We start from the raw sequence: 17,735 nt of genomic DNA on the forward strand, positions 1-17,735 counted from the left end.
CCCCTCACGACCACGCAATTCATTTCTCACATTCGCCTGCTAGTCACCGGCCTGGGAGTCGATCCCAAAACCATTTCAGGTCACTCTTTTCGGATCGGGGCGGCTTCCGCAGCCTCCAGGCACAACGTCCCCAGCCATATCATTCGAAAGATGGGACGCTGGGAATCGTCGTGCTTCACCAGGTACATTCCCAATCCGCACCAGGAAATAGCAGATGTTTTCCGCAAACTGGCTTTGTAATTCACGTACCCTTCAATAAATGCTAAACCTAACCTTTTGCCTTGCTTTTTGGCCCCTTATAGGCTACCCTCGTTTCACGGTCACGGGCACAATCCAGGCCTAGGTAGCACCTGACACGTTCAGGTTCCACGTTCACCACAATAACTCCAGTATCCGTAGCCGCGACCATAATTGTCAAGGCTGTTGCAGCCTGTGATTGTGGGAGGGGCGTAGGCTTTATAAGCCCCCCTCCCACGGTCATCCGACGCTGGCGTCATCTCGTGCCCCACCCTCCCTCCCCTTCTGTCAAGGGCTTCCTCAGGGTATGCCCCCTTATAGGCTACCCTCGTTTCACGGTCACGGGCACAATCCAGGCCTAGGTAGCACCTGACACGTTCAGGTTCCACGTTCACCACAATAACTCCAGTATCCGTAGCCGCGACCATAATTGAATCTATAGCTCTATGGAATACTAGCAATTGGTTCCAACACACCAAAATGTCTTCCCAACATAAGAGAAAAGAAGATTTAAAAAAGTAAGAATATAACTAAAACAGATAAAGCAAGTCCTTACATATGACAGGGTGGTCAAGGAGAAAAAAAAGGAGCAAAATGAGCAAGATGGATTATGGAGCGCCAAGGGAGCTATTGGGTGGATTACAGGAAAAAGGGTTTAATGTGAGCAAAAGGGAAATGGACGTGACAGGTTCCCTTTAATTAATGTGGTAGTGGATTCCTCAATAGTTGGTAGAGATAATTGTCATACAGTTATGGTGAAACAGATGGAAAATGCTTATTTAAAATTGAATGCAGAAGATAAAAGATGTATTAATATCAAATAAAAAATTTGAGAAGGAGTCTCAATTAGAAACTTACTTTACTAGGGAGGGAGGTATAGGATAAGCACATGACACCTATACCTTCTCCTCCCCCGCCGAGGTCGCTTGTCAGGTGGTCAGACTTTACTTCCATGTCCCCAAAGAATAGTAGCCAGGGTTTCAAGGTGGAGATGTCGTTTCTTTCCGCAATTGCGGACAAGATTAGGCATTTTCTACTATAGTACCGGCGATGTGCGGTCCGCAAATTGCGGAATGCACATTGCCATTGTCCGTGATTTGCGGATCCGCAAAACATTTACGGACGTTTGATTTGACCCTAATGCTGTTTCCAAACCATTTTGATGGGGTTTCCATCAATTTCTAACCTTTTTTTGTGAACCAGACACCCTCTTCTCTTCTGAGCAGGGGGTGCCTGGGGTTCTCCCATTGACTTCCATTGTGCTCGGGTGCTCGGTAGAGCACATGAGCATACCGATGAGTTCGGCCAGAGCACCCGAGCACTTTGGTGCTCGATCAACACTAGTGTGCGCATCCCTAAAATATCAGTGATATCCACTACACTTAATCCGTAGACGGTGTCCCCTGCGTACAGCTAACTTATTCGCGCCACATTTCCTGTGTAACTTGTGCGCATCCCTAAAATATCAGTGACATCCAGTACACTTTTTCTGTAGACGGAGTCCCCTGTAGACAGTAAAATTATCCGCGCCACATCTCCTGTTTAAAGTGTGTGCATCCCTAAAATATCAGTGACATCCAGTGCACTTTTTCCATAGACGGTGTCCCCTGTGGACAGTTAAATTATCCGCGCCACATCTTCTGTTTAAAGTGTGCGCATCCCTAAAATATAAGTGGCATTCAGTACACTTTTTCCGTAGACACTGCGAACTGTGACATTACCTGTGGTACCTGTCCTGTATAACATTTCCTCATCACAAATACCTTTGTAAATTTTTTTGAACATACACTTCCAAATCCTATGCTACTGTACGTGTGACATACTTTCAAGCATATATCACATTTAAAATGAAGAAGGCGAGCAGTAAGGGATGGGGAAGTGGCTATGCTGATGGTGCACGAAGAGGCCGTGGCCCTGGGCGCAGAGAAACAGTGCCTGCTGCCAGAGCACAAGAAAAACAATCATCCAAGATGCCTAGCTTCATGTCCCAGTTTTCAGGGCAGCACAGGACACCAATCTTGAAGTCAGACCAGTGTGACAAGGTGGTCTGTTGGATTGCAGCAGCTAATGCTTCCAGTCGCTTAAGCACAACCGTGTCTTCCACCAAGTCCAGTCTTAGTAGACAGGAGTCTGGTCAACACAATCCTCACCCTGATCCTCCTTCCTACCATTTACAGTCTGGCCAAACAAGTGATCCCACACTTGGATATTCCAAGGACACCTTTTCATTGCCATTACTTGATTTAGCCCTCTCGCCAAACACACTTGAAGAGGGACATGAGATCTTGTGTCCCGATTCCCAACCTCTTGAACATCCACAGTCGCAAGAACATGATGGTGGGGAACGGCAATTAGTGTTTAATGAGGTGGATGATGATGATGAGACACAGTTGCCAATGAGTCAACCATAATTACTGTGTCACGGTGGTGAGTGGGGAAAACCCCCCCACCGTGTAATAGCTGCTGCTGCAACGCCAGATAGCAGGGAACAGGGAGCTGGTCACCTCCTCACGTAACCCTAAGCGCTCTCCCTGGACTCCTAGCGTATGAGCCGCCTCATAAGGTAAGGGGGCTCATACTCTCCAACCTAGGACCCTGCTATCCCTGCTACACCCTAGGCCTGATGACAGGGCAGAGAATGCCTGTGCATCCTCGACACGGATGACTGGCGTCTCCAGAGGCCCAGTAGCTGACAGGATGCAAGGCAATGGGGGAAGCCGTACAGCAGGTAAGACACAAAGCACAATAACAATGTTATCTACTCTTACCTGCCGCAGCCAAGATGGAAAGAGGCTCCAGGCTGGGAAACCCACGGTCTTGCCTTCGCTTAACCCCTCCGGGTAAGCACGCCCCTTTCGGAGCCATCACACACCATAATCAAACCTCTCAGACAAAACCCACACCACAACTACATACACCAGGTGGGGAGAGGAATGACAAACACACCGGAGGGGACAACAGACACAGCAAGGGAAACAGAATAATAAATAAGGGTGGCTCACACAGACAGGATTACAAACAGCCCAGGAGCAGAGCTCCACACCAAGCTGAGCCAAATCCCAACTGAACCCTCAGACTCCAACACACCAACCTTATAAGGAGGCCTGAGGTCACACCCACACAGAGACACACCCAATGTTCACAACACACAGAAGGGGATTAACCCTTCCAACACCAGTGGAAGGGAAGACAGCAACTAAAAGGGGAAGTGCATACAACTCAAACCCTGTGGACACCAAACAGGGAATGTGCACACATATAAAACACGTTGCCAAGGGCAACCGCACGCATGACTGTTGTCCGCGACAACCGCACCTGAGGCAACCACTAAGTGCCCCCAGCTGCGGTTGACGAACTCCAAAACGCGGGCAACCCCATGCGGCTCACAAGGAGTCACGACCAAGACCGAGGGTCGTGACATACTGTCTCAAGAGTTTGATGAATAGGATGAGACAGTTGTAAATCACTGAGGTTGTGGTTAGGTCAACAAATCAGGAGGATGATCAAAGTGAGGAAGTAGAAGAGGAGGTGCTGGACTACGAGGTCACTGACCAAACCTGGGAAGGTGGAAAGCCAAGCGAGGACAGCAGCACAGAGGGGGAGGGATCTGCAGCAGTGCAACAGGCTGGAAGAGGCAGTGGGGTGGGAAAAGGAAGAAGGTGGGCCACACCACACAGGCCCGCAACTTTTCCACAGAGCAACCCCTTGCCAAAGATGTTGCGCAGTATGGCGCTTTTTTTTTTTAGAAAAGTGCAGACAACAAAAGAATAGTAGTTTGCAACCTGTGCCATACGAAAATGAGCCGGGTCGTGAACACTAGCAAACCTCACCACCACCAGCATGATCCACCACATGGCATCCAAGCACCGTAATAAGTGGGACAAACGCCTGGGTCCACAATCTGTGTCTGTGGGTCACACCACTGCCTCCTCTTCCTGTGTGTTACATGCTGGCCAATTCCCTGTTGAAGGCACAAGCCCGGATGCATCCCACCCTTCACCTGGACCTTCGCAAGCACCATCAACGACCACATCCACTTCCGTTTCCCAGTGCGACGTACAAATGTCCTTACCCCAGGCATTTGAACGCAAACACAAATACCCAGCCACCCACCCACAGGCCATAGCACTAAATGCGCAACTTTCCAAATTACTGGCCCTGGAAATGTTGCCATTTAGGCTTATGGACACTGAGGCCTCCCACAGCCTGATGACGGAGGCCGTCGCTCATTACGCAGTCCCCAGCCGCCACTATTTTTTACGGTGTGCTATGCTCGCCTTACACCAACGTGTGTCTCGTAACATCACATTTGCCCTGACCAACGCAGTTGCTGGGAAGGACGCTACGTTTCCCTGACAGCACGCTGAGTGAATGTTGTGGAGGCCGGAAGCGAGTCGTACCCTGGGATGGCACAGGCGCGGGCCAAAGATTGCGGGCCCTAATTCCATCAGGGTTCCGCCACCACCTACGTTAGTGGCTCTAATGCCCACTGCTCCTCCTCCGCCTCCTCCTCCACTTTCACCTCAGAATTATCCTCTTACAGCACCATTCAGTCATCAGTTGGTAGCTGGAAGCAGTGTAACACTGCAGTGGGGAAGCAGCAACAGGCTGTGCTTAAGCTGATATGCTTAGGGGACAATCAGCACACCGCCGCAGAGCTGTGGCAGGGGGAAAAAAAACTGACTGAGCTGTGGCTCTTGACACTCAACCTAGAACCAGGCATGGTTGTGTCTGATAATGGCCATGACTTGGTGGCGGCTTTGGAGCTCGGCAAGCTCAGACACATCCCATGCCTATCCCACATGTTCAACCTTGTGGTTTAGCGGTTTCTCAAAAGCTACCCTAAGTTGCCTGAGCTACTGGTGAAGGTGCGCCGCGTGTGTGCACATTTCCGCAAGTCACTGACAGCTTCAGCCGGTCTGTCAAGACTGCAGCAGCGCTTGAAATTGCCAGCTCACCAGCTGTTGTGCGACTTGAGCACGCGCTGGAACTTGACATTCCACATGTTGTCCAGGCTTTGTGAGCAGCAGAGGGCAGTAGTGGAATACCAGCTGTAACATGGTTGTCACCTATCCAGTCAGCTTCCGCTTTTCACAAGTGTGGAGTGGGCATGGATGTCTGACCTCCGTATGATTTTAATAAACTTTGAGGAATCAACACAAATGGTAAGCAGTGATAACGCTATTATCAGCGTAACCATCCCACTTCTGTGTCTACTCAAATGCTCGCTGCTCACAATTAAGGCCGACGCTTTGCATGTGGAAGAGGTGGAAATGGGGGAAGACATTACACAGGGTGATAGCCAGACCACCCTCAGTTCATCTTCTCAGCAAAAATTGGAGTCTGAAGAGGAGGGGGAGCAGGAGACGGTTGCCTCCGCTACAGAGGGTAGTACCCATGGAAGTTTAATTCCATCTGTTCTGCGTGGGTGGGCAAAAGAGGAAGAAGAGGATGAGGAGATTGAGAGTGATCCTCCTGATGAGGACAGCGAAGTCTTGCCTGTTGGTACTCTGGCACACATGGCTGACTTTATGTTAGGCTACCTTTTCAGCGACCCGTGCGTTATACGTATTTTAGACAACAAGGATTACTAGTTGTTCACCCTTCTTGACCCCCGCTACAAAGAGAACCTCTCATCTCTCATTCCTCTGGTGGAGAGGACAAGCAAAACGGTGCAATACCAGAAGATCCTTGTTGAAAAATTGCTCCAAAAATCTCCATCTAACAAAGCTGGCAGCAGAGTCCATAGTTCCTTGGCCAACCAAAGTTGGGAGACAAGGGGAACACACAGCAGTTCCAACAGAGGCAGGGCAACACTGTCCAAAGCCTGGGACAATTTCATGACACCCTCCAGCACCCTCACCCTGATGCGCAGCCTAGTGTCACAGAGAGGGAAACATTTTGGAAGATGGTGAAGGAGTACATAGCAGACCGTGTCAGAGTCCTCAATGATCCCTCAGTGCCTTACAACTACTGGGTGTCCAAGCTGGACACGTGGCACGAACTGATGCTCTACGCCTTGGAAGTGCTGGCCTGCCCTGCCGCCAGCGTTTTGTCTGAGCTGATATTTAGTGCTGCTGGTGGCATTATAACAGATAAGCGTATCCGCCTGTTAACTGAAAATGCTGACAGGTTGACTCTTATAAAAATGAACAAGGCCTGGAATGACCATGATTTCTCAACTCCACCAGAGGAAAGCGGTGTGAACATAAAGGCACTTCAAATGTGTTGTTTATAATGTACTGAATACACTGTATTCCATGCACCCCTTCCACCACAAACAAGGGTATATGGTTGAATCTTCCTTTTCTCATCCTCCTCTTCCATCATATCAACATGCTTATTTGTCACATATAATGCCCTCGCATATATGCCCTTCGCACATAATGTTTTACATGGTCAGCTCACATGCAGGCCCTGCAATATAATTTTTTAGAGGGTCAGCTCAGCTGCAGGCCCTCGCATATAATTTTTTAGAGGGTCAGCTCACTAGCAGGCCCTCACCTACAATCTTTTACAGGGTCAGCTCACCAGCAGGCCCGCATCTCAAATCTTTTACAGGTTCAGTTTACCAGCAGGCCTTCACCTACCATCTTTTACAGGGTCAGCTCACCAGCAGGCCCGCACCTAAAATCTTTTACAGGGTCAGCTCACCTGCAGGTACTCACCTAATTAAACCTAATAGGTAATTTGCGCACATGCTGCCTTGCTTGGATGTGGTAGCCGTAGCTGTTTCTCAGGCTCCCTCTCCGGAATCGAACCAAGATTCCCCCGTTACCCATGGTCTACATGGTTTTGGCTAAAAATAACATTGAAAGTTGATAGGGCAGACATCCAAATGGATCGTCGTCGTCACGGGGACGTGCAATCGTCCCTAGGTTATCTAGAGCCACCAAAGTGGCAGCAGTCCCTTGACTATAATGTTTTAGATGGTCAGATCAACAGACCCTTGCTCCAAATGTTTTTATGGGTCACCAACAGGCCATCAATCATAATTTTTCAAGGCTGTGTATGATGCCCTCCTTTATGCGTAACAAAGGGTGTATTGGAGTGCCGGTTCCTTGTAATTTTTGGCAGCCCTTTCACTTAGTCCATAGGCTTTTTGAGTGTAGAAGTCCCACTACATGAACAATTGTACCACAATGTGAATGAGGCCCTCCTTTATGTGATATACAGGTTGTATCGGAGTGCCTCTTCCCTGTAATTTTTGGCAGCACTTAAATATACAGGATAGAATGTTTCTTATCGATTTTTGCTCTAAACTCGATTTTTTTTTCTTCGGTTTTGTGCATATCATTGTCAGTCTGTAAAAGTGGCTTACTATTCGGAGCAACATCGTTCCCAGCAGCGACCTGCAAGTACAAGATGCATCCAGATATCCTCCCCATGCTGTTCCCGAACCATTTCAGTGGTGTTTCCATCAATTTCTGACATTTTCCTGCTCTTCAGAGCAGGGCGGTACCTGGTTTAATGCTCTGGTTCTCCCATTGACTTCCATTATACTCGGGTGCTTGGTTGAGCACCCGAACATCTCGATGTGTTCTGCCTGAGCACCCGAGCACTACAGTGCTCGATCAACACTATAGGACATGTAATACTGCACTATACTGTGAAAAGGAGCTACTGGAAAACCAATACAGGTCATTTACCAGAGAAATAGCCATGTTGATTGGATGGATCTGAGTTAAGGTATTGTATGTTGAGTCTAGTTTACACTTACAATGGTCCAAGAAAAACCATTATCAGCTGCGGTTAGCAGAATACTCTAAAAGGCCCTTTACACGGGCCGAAAATTTAAAAGTTTGTTGCTAATAAGTGTTCATAGTAATGCTCGTTAGCGATGAACTGTACTGCCGATTACCCGATGAATGAGCGAATTGGATCGTTAGTGCACACACAAAAACCCTTGTCTCCCAACAGCAGATCCTACTGTGTGAACACGATCTGCTGCCGGGAAACAACAAGCCTATATGAGGAAGAGCGATGGCATTATTGATTACTACTCCGCATACTCTGGAGAAGCTGGAGGAGGTTGGTGCTAGCCAGGGCCGTTTCTAAGGGCGGGCGGGCGGGCCGGGCTGTTACCGTCCTCCCTGAGCCCCTGAGCAGTACTGATGCTGAAAAGAAGCCTGCTGTGAGGCGAGTGATGGTCTGGGGGGGGGGCATTAATTACAATGGGGGGTGGGGGCCACTGTGGGAGACATGAAAATGGGGGCCACTGTCACTGAGGGGGACATTAAGTTTAATAAGGATCACTATGGATATTATTTAGAATGGAGGCTGCTGTGGGTGTCATTACTCATTATAACTATAATGTCTGATAGGCCTAGTCCTGAGCTGAGTTATATTACTCTGCCCATGCCCTGTATAATAATGTACCCATCTCTGATACCCCTTAGTTATGTTACCCCGCTGGGGTAATATAACTAAGGGGTATCAGGGTACATTATTATACAGGGCTGGGTAATATAACTCAGGACTAGGCCTATCAGACATTATAGTTATAATGACACCCACAGCAGCCTCCATTCTAAATAATGTCCATAGTGATCCTTATTGAAAATAATGTCCCCCCACAGGCAGGCAGTGCGGGCGGCGGCGCTCACTCTCTGTACGTCATGCGCCGCGTGACATACAGTGAGTGAGGTGAGCACCGCCGCCCACACTGCCTGCCTGTTACCGCCCGGAGCAGTGCTGATAAAAAAGCCTACTGTGAGTGAAAGCCTGAGTCTGTGGGTCACTGGGTGCGTCACTGTGAGTGTGACCCTGAGTCTGTGGGTCACTGGGTGCGTCACTGTGAGTGCGAGCCTGAGTCTGTGGGTCACTGGGTGCGTCACTGTGACCGTCCGTGCAATGTGGTTACACATTTTTTACAATGTATTTCATCGAGCAGTTTTGAAGGGGGGGGGGGTTTTGACACTCGCCCTGAGAGAAATTTTACCTAGAAACTGCACTGGTGCTAGCGATCAGCAGATTGTTGGGAAGAAACCCTTCCATCCTGACAATCTGCTTGTACAGTACATTGTCCCGTGTAAAGGGCCCTCTATACATACTGAGAACAGCTGACTGCCAGAGCTGTTTCACAATGCTCCTACCAAGATGGCCTGTTCAGCTGTATGCTGTCAGCATATAGCCTATTAGGACAATGGCAAGTAATACAATAAGTGAAAAAGTGGATTAAACCATTTGCTACAGACAAGTCACCCTATAGGAACCTATATTTCTTTCTGTTAAAGGGAATGTGTTATCATAAAAGACATAGGGGGAGATTTATTAAGACCAGCATTATAGCTGGCAGCTATAGGGCTAAAACAGGCATAGAAAATGATGAATGAGATGGGCCTGCCAGCCCGTCCCCTTCCCCGTCCATGCCATGCCCACAGTTTCAGACCTGGCATGAGCAGGGAGAAGTTGCAGATAGTGGAGCAACAAACTGCGCCTGAAATACCCCTAATATAGGCATATTTCAGTATAGTAAATGACCCCCATATTGTTTAAATCACATGTACTTTAAAAGAAACTTTAATTTGTGACATATCAAAGATTTGATTGGTGGGGGTTCTAATGCAGAGACCAGTACTGATTACTAAAATGAGGAGTTTCAAACAGAGTGCTGTGTCTCCTCACTGCTGCAGCCATTTTCAAGATGAGTTCATCGACTTTCTATTGAGCCTATCTTCAGCGGTGAGGAGAAACAACACTCTGCACATGTCATTGACAGGCACAATTTAATCACATTTTTGGTATTTTTTTATTTTCCATGTGACTATCTATAGTTAAAAAAATCCTGCCGTTTTTGAACTGGCCACCAAGCCTAATAATATGCTGACACTTCCTGTTCTGTAGAGATCACTTTTCAGCAGTCACTCATAATCATCACAGGCAGGATTACAATGATAGATTTCTCCTACCGTATATATAGAAAACATGGGATTTACCACTCACAATAGGTAATGGTCACAGCTTAGATACTCCTCTCCCTGCACCATGACTTCTGTACAGGTCACAGAGCATGCCTAGAAAACTGTCCCAATAGAAGTCAATGAGTAATCTCCTGTCCATTGTCCCTATGGTAAATATAGTGTAAAGCATATCTTGGAAACAGCTCAGGCAAGATGGTTGCCCCTTAATCTTGCAGAAAAGAATCACAGATTAGAAAAAAAGAATATTCTTCACTATCTGGTTTTGACAGAAAAAATATAGATGATACATTCCCTCAAACATCACTGTGCTAGTGGCTTTTATGCTGACCTACCGAATGACTGAATCAAAAATGTAAAGATCGCTGTTCTGTGTTTTATCTTTCTCCTGCTTTTCTACTGTTATTGAAGAGACCTATGAAACCAGAGATTTCCTTTTGTTACTTAACCTTTATTAAATAGAACGTCTTTCCCCATTTTTCTGGAAGTTGGCAGACAATCACTCATGTAATGTAGGTTACATGACACTGAATATGCAGCGGACAATTGAGTGCAATAACAGTAAACTACTTGATTATGTTTCCCATAGAAGATTTAGTGTAAAAGCTGGTGAAATATACCATCTGAATATGTCATTCAGTAGGAGCTGTTATTGTTATTAATGAGCTATCTGAAAGATCTTTTCTCAAAGACTGCATTTGGAAATACTCCGCTTGGAACAATGTGACTTTTTTCATGCTCTCCAAATGAAAAGATGTGGTGAAATTGGAAGATGGCAATCTTAATCAGATCAAATGTTACCATCTTCTATTAGGCCCTTTCCTCTTATCGGATTAATCTAGGAAGTGGTGCTGATTAAATAAAGCAACACTTCATTTGTCAAATGGAATCCAAACCATTATGGTAAAAGAAGAGATAAAAGCACCACATGTAGCATATGTAATGTGACGAGATGCTATTTATTTTTTCTAATATACTGTCGTTGAAGAAATGAAATGGTTTTATGTCTAATAAACTAGTGGTTACGTTGCTTTCTTTCACAGATACAAGTTGTGTTACTATGATATATTACTTATTCATGACCTGCCAGAGTCAAGCATGTAGTACACAATAGCACATAATAAATTCCAATCAATTTATTGCAGCATGTTTATTACGGCGCCATCATTTATGTAGCTACTTATCACAAGGGATGAGTGCATACCTTGAAATTCAAATTGCTGCAAAGGCAATGGTTTGACAGTGCAGACATTCACGAGATAAACAGCCATGATTATCTGAAGTTCAATTAGTACTGAACTGGACTTCTTGATGTATTTTTGAATATTTGGGAAGTGTTTTTTTTTATTTTGCTCTTGAACTAACTAATCTTAAAGGTAATCTGTAATTATGTGTTCTTGCATAGCAAGACCACATACTATTATCTCACATATATATTATTATGTGTTCTTGCATAGCAAGACCACATACTATTATCTCACAAGTATATTATTATTCTTATTATAGCCAAATTTGCCACCCTAACTCCTCCCACAGTTTTTACACTACATAGACAAAAATTTACCAAAACGTGCAGATTGTTCCCGATCGGATTGCTATTACTTTGTGGAGCGATCCCACCCCCGGGGCCCCCGTGGCGAGCCCCGGAAGCCCCCTTTTTTCCCATAGACTTTGACAGGGTAAATTTTCAAATCGCTCCCACTCGCCAGGCTTTGACGCTAAAGTCACCAAACTTGGGTCACTTAGTCATGGAGTCAACCCGAAAATTTTGGGCACATTTCGGGGACCCCAAAAAGTGGGCGGGGCCACACAGAACCAATCAAAATTTCCCCATTGACTATAATGAGACTTTCAAATTGCTACTCCTCCCACATTTTTAGGAGTACAAATTCCAGACTTTGCAGACTTGGTCGGCACCCACCCGAGTACCTTGCTTGTGCTTTGTTACCCGATCCCACCCTCCGGGCCCCTGGGAAAGGGCCCCCAAAATCCATGTTTTTCCCATTGACTTTGACAGGGAAAATTTTCAAATCTCTCCCAGTCACACAGATTTGAAACTAAAGTCACCAAACTTGGGTCACTTAGTCATGGGGTCAACGCGCAATTTGTTAGAACATTTCGGAGACCCGAAAAAGTGGGCGGGGCCACACAGAACCAATCAAATTCTCCTCATTGACTACAATGAGACGTTCAAATTGCTACTCCTCCCACAGATTTAGGAGTATCAATACCGAACTTTGCACTCTTGGTCGGCACATACCCGAGTATCTTGCTTGTGCTTTGTTAACCGATCCCACCCTCCGGGCCCCTGGGGCGGGCCCCCGAAAACCTCTTTTTTTCTCCCATAGAGTTTTATTGGAAAAATGCAAATGTTTGTCACTCATACAGCTTCGGAGTGAAACTCACCAAACTTGGGTCACTTAGTCATGGGGTCAACCTGAAAATTCCTGTCACATTTTGGGGACATTAAAAAGTGGGCGGAGCTACAAACAACCAATCAGATTTTCCCCATTGTCTTCAATGAGAAATTTTTAAATTGCTGCCATTTCAACATTGTTAATGGCAGGGTTGTTAAACTTAATATATTCGGTTAATAGGGGGACTAGAATTCAAATGTTTAAAAGTGGGAGGAGTCTACAACGGCCAATCAAATTTCAGCTATATGTTTTAATGGGAAAAATTCAAACTGCCGCTGCTCTTAGACTGTTAATGGCAGGATCCCCAAACTTGGTACAGTTGGACAATTTAGGATTAGGATTAAAATTCTGAAAAGTGGGCGGGGCCAAAAACAACCAATCAGATTTCTTTGATTGATTTCAATGGGAAAATTGAAAAATGCAGAAAATTGAAAAATGCTGCCATTATTGATGTCAGGGGCTTCAAATCTCTGAAATCAGGTGATAGATTAATTTGGATTCAAAAATTTAAAAAGTGGGCGGAGCCAACAACGACAAATCAGATTTTTCCTATTGACTTCAATGATAAACCTTTAAATTGTTGTCATTCTCACAATATTAAAGCCAGAATACCCAAACTTGGCACCGTAGGTCATTGGGTGACTGGGGTCAAAAAAATTTAAAAAGTGGGCGGGGTCTACAACGGCCAATCAAATTTCATCCATTTGTTTAAATGGGAAAAATTCAAACTGCCGCTGCTCTTAGACTGTTAATGGCAGGGTTCTGAAACTTGGCACAGTTGGTCACTGGAGGACTGTGCCAATGTATATCTCATTTTGGGGACGCTAAAAAGTGGGCGGAGCCACAAACAACCAATCAGATTTTCCCTATTGACTTCAATAAGAAACCTTTAAACAGCTGTCATTCTCACAGCACCCAAACTCGGCAGGGTGGGTCAGTGTGAGACAAAGGTCAAAATTTATAAAAGTGGGCGGAGTCTACACTCCACCCAGTTACTCCGCCCACTCAAGTTGTAAGCTACTGGTGGAGGCAAGAACACATCACACAATTTCCCCAGAAATTGTACCTTTTCTAGTTATTATGTGTTCTTGCATAGCAAGACCACATACTATTATCTCACATATATATTATTATTATTATTATTATTATTATTATTATTATAGCCAAATTTGCCACCCTAACTCCTCCCACAGTTTTTACACTACATAGACAAAAATTTACCAAAACGTGCAGATTGTACCCGATCGGATTGCTATTACTTTGTGGAGCGATCCCACCCCCGGGGCCCCCGTGGCGGGCCCCGGAAGCCCCCTTTTTTCCCATAGACTTTGACAGGGTAAATTTTCAAATCGCTCCCACTCGCCAGGCTTTGACGCTAAAGTCACCAAACTTGGGTCACTTAGTCATGGAGTCAACCCGAAAATTTTGGGCACATTTCGGGGACCCCAAAAAGTGGGCGGGGCCATACAGAACCAATCAAAATCTCCCCATTGACTTTAATGAGAACTTCAAATTGCTACTCCTCCCACATTTTTAGGAGTACAAATTCCAGACTTTGCAGACTTGGTCGGCACCCACCCGAGTACCTTGCTTTTGCTTTGTTACCCGATCCCACCCTCCGGGCCCCTGGGACAGGGCCCCCAAAATCCATGTTTTTCCCATTGACTTTGACAGGGACAATTTTCAAATCGCTCCCAGTCGCACAGATTTTAAACTAAAGTCACCAAACTTGGGTCACTTAGTCATGGGGTCAACCTGAAAATTTCTGTCACATTTTGGGGGACATTAAAAAGTGGGCGGAGCTACAAACCACCAATCAGATTTTCCCTATTGACTTCAATGAGAAACTTTTAAATTGCTGTCATTCTCACAGTATTTAAGCCAGAATACCCAAACTAGGCACCGTAGGTCATTGGGTGACTGGGGTCAAAAAAAATTAAAAAGTGGGCGGGGTCTACAACGGCCAATCAAATTTCAGCCATTTGTTTAAATGGGAAAAATTCAAACTGCCGCTGCTCTTAGACTTTTAATGGCAGGGTTCCCGAAACTTGGCACAGTTGGTCACTGGAGGACTGTGCCAATGTATATCTCATTTTGGGGATGCTAAAAAGTGGGCGGAGCCACAAACAACCAATCAGATTTTCCCTATTGACTTCAATAAGAAACCTTTAAACAGCTGTCATTCTCACAGCACCCAAACTCGGCAGGGTGGGTCAGTGTGAGACAAAGGTCAAAATTTATAAAAGTGGGCGGAGTCTACACTCCACCCAGTTACTCCGCCCACTCCAGTTGTAAGCTACTGGTGGAGGCAAGAACACATCACACAATTTCCCCAGAAATTGTACCTTTTCTAGTTATTATTATTATTATTATAGCCAAATTTGCCACCCTAACTCCTCCCACAGTTTTTACACTACATAGACAAAAATTTACCAAAACGTGCAGATTGTACCCGATCGGATTGCTATTACTTTGTGGAGCGATCCCACCCCCGGGGCCCCCGTGGCGGGCCCCGGAAGCCCCCTTTTTTCCCATAGACTTTGACAGGGTAAATTTTCAAATCGCTCCCAGTCGCACAGATTTTAAACTAAAGTCACCAAACTTGGGTCACTTAGTCATGGAGTCAACCCGAAAACTTTGGGCACATTTCGGGGACCCCAAAAAGTGGGCGGGGCCACACAGAACCAATCAAAATCTCCCCATTGACTTTAATGAGACCTTCAAATTGCTACTTCTCCCACATTTTTAGGAGTACAAATTCCAAACTTTGCAGACTTGGTCGGCACCCACCCAAGTACCTTGCTTTTGCTTTGTTACCCGATCCCACCCTCCGGGCCCCTGGGACAGGGCCCCCAAAATCCACGTTTTTCCCATTGACTTTGACAGGGACAATTTTCAAATCTCTCCCAGTCGCACAGATTTTAAACTAAAGTCACCAAACTTGGGTCACTTAGTCATGGGGTCAACCTGAAAATTTCTGTCACATTTTGGGGGACATTAAAAAGTGGGCGGAGCTACAAACCACCAATCAGATTTTCCCTATTGACTTCAATGAGAAACTTTTAAATTGCTGTCATTCTCACAGTATTTAAGCCAGAATACCCAAACTAGGCACCGTAGGTCATTGGGTGACTGGGGTCAAAAAAAATTAAAAAGTGGGCGGGGTCTACAACGGCCAATCAAATTTCAGCCATTTGTTTAAATGGGAAAAATTCAAACTGCCGCTGCTCTTAGACTGTTAATGGCAGGGTTCCCGAAACTTGGCACAGTTGGTCACTGGAGGACTGTGCCAATGTATATCTCATTTTGGGGATGCTAAAAAGTGGGCGGAGCCACAAACAACCAATCAGATTTTCCCTATTGACTTCTATAAGAAACCTTTAAACAGCTGTCATTCTCACAGCACCCAAACTCGGCAGGGTGGGTCAGTGTGAGACAAAGGTCAAAATTTATAAAAGTGGGCGGAGTCTACACTCCACCCAGTTACTCCGCCCACTCCAGTTGTAAGCTACTGGTGGAGGCAAGAACACATCACACAATTTCCCCAGAAATTGTACCTTTTCTAGTTATTATTATGTGTTCTTGCATAGCAAGACCACATACTATTATCTCACATATATATTCTTATTCTTATTATTATAGCCAAATTTGCCACCCTAACTCCTCCCACAGTTTTTACACTACATAGACAAAAATTTACCAAAACGTGCAGATTGTGCCCGATCGGATTGCTATTACTTTGTGGAGCGATCCCACCCCCGGGGCCCCCGTGGCGGGCCCCGGAAGCCCCCTTTTTTCCCATAGACTTTGACAGGGTAAATTTTCAAATCGCTCCCACTCGCCAGGCTTTGAGGCTAAAGTCACCAAACTTGGGTCACTTAGTCATGGAGTCAACCCGAAAATTTTGGGCACATTTCGGGGACCCCAAAAAGTGGGCGGGGCCACACAGAACCAATCAAAATCTCCCCATTGACTTTAATGAGACCTTCAAATTGCTACTTCTCCCACATTTTTAGGAGTACAAATTCCAAACTTTGCAGACTTGGTCGGCACCCACCCAAGTACCTTGCTTTTGCTTTGTTACCCGATCCCACCCTCCGGGCCCCTGGGACAGGGCCCCCAAAATCCACGTTTTTCCCATTGACTTTGACAGGGACAATTTTCAAATCTCTCCCAGTCGCACAGATTTTAAACTAAAGTCACCAAACTTGGGTCACTTAGTCATGGGGTCAACCTGAAAATTTCTGTCACATTTTGGGGGACATTAAAAAGTGGGCGGAGCTACAAACCACCAATCAGATTTTCCCTATTGACTTCAATGAGAAACTTTTAAATTGCTGTCATTCTCACAGTATTTAAGCCAGAATACCCAAACTAGGCACCGTAGGTCATTGGGTGACTGGGGTAAAAAAAAATTAAAAAGTGGGCGGGGTCTACAACGGCCAATCAAATTTCAGCCATTTGTTTAAATGGGAAAAATTCAAACTGCCGCTGCTCTTAGACTGTTAATGGCAGGGTTCCCGAAACTTGGCACAGTTGGTCACTGGAGGACTGTGCCAATGTATATCTCATTTTGGGGATGCTAAAAAGTGGGCAGAGCCACAAACAACCAATCAGATTTTCCCTATTGACTTCTATAAGAAACCTTTAAACAGCTGTCATTCTCACAGCACCCAAACTCGGCAGGGTGGGTCAGTGTGAGACAAAGGTCAAAATTTATAAAAGTGGGCGGAGTCTACACTCCACCCAGTTACTCCGCCCACTCCAGTTGTAAGCTACTGGTGGAGGCAAGAACACATCACACAATTTCCCCAGAAATTGTACCTTTTCTAGTTATGTGTTCTTGCATAGCAAGACCACATATTGTTATCTCACATATATATTATTATGTGTTCTTGCATAGCAAGACCACATACTATTATCTCACATATATATTATTATTATTATTATTATTATTATTATAGCCAAATTTGCCACCCTAACTCCTCCCACAGTTTTTACACTACATAGACAAAAATTTACCAAAACGTGCAGATTGTACCCGATCGGATTGCTATTACTTTGTGGAGCGATCCCACCCCCGGGGCCCCCGTGGCGAGCCCCGGAAGCCCCCTTTTTTCCCATAGACTTTGACAGGGTAAATTTTCAAATCGCTCCCACT

The sequence above is a fragment of the Bufo gargarizans genome, chromosome 1 (genome assembly GCF_014858855.1).
Source record: "Bufo gargarizans isolate SCDJY-AF-19 chromosome 1, ASM1485885v1, whole genome shotgun sequence".
NCBI classification, from domain to species: Eukaryota; Metazoa; Chordata; class Amphibia; order Anura; family Bufonidae; genus Bufo; species Bufo gargarizans.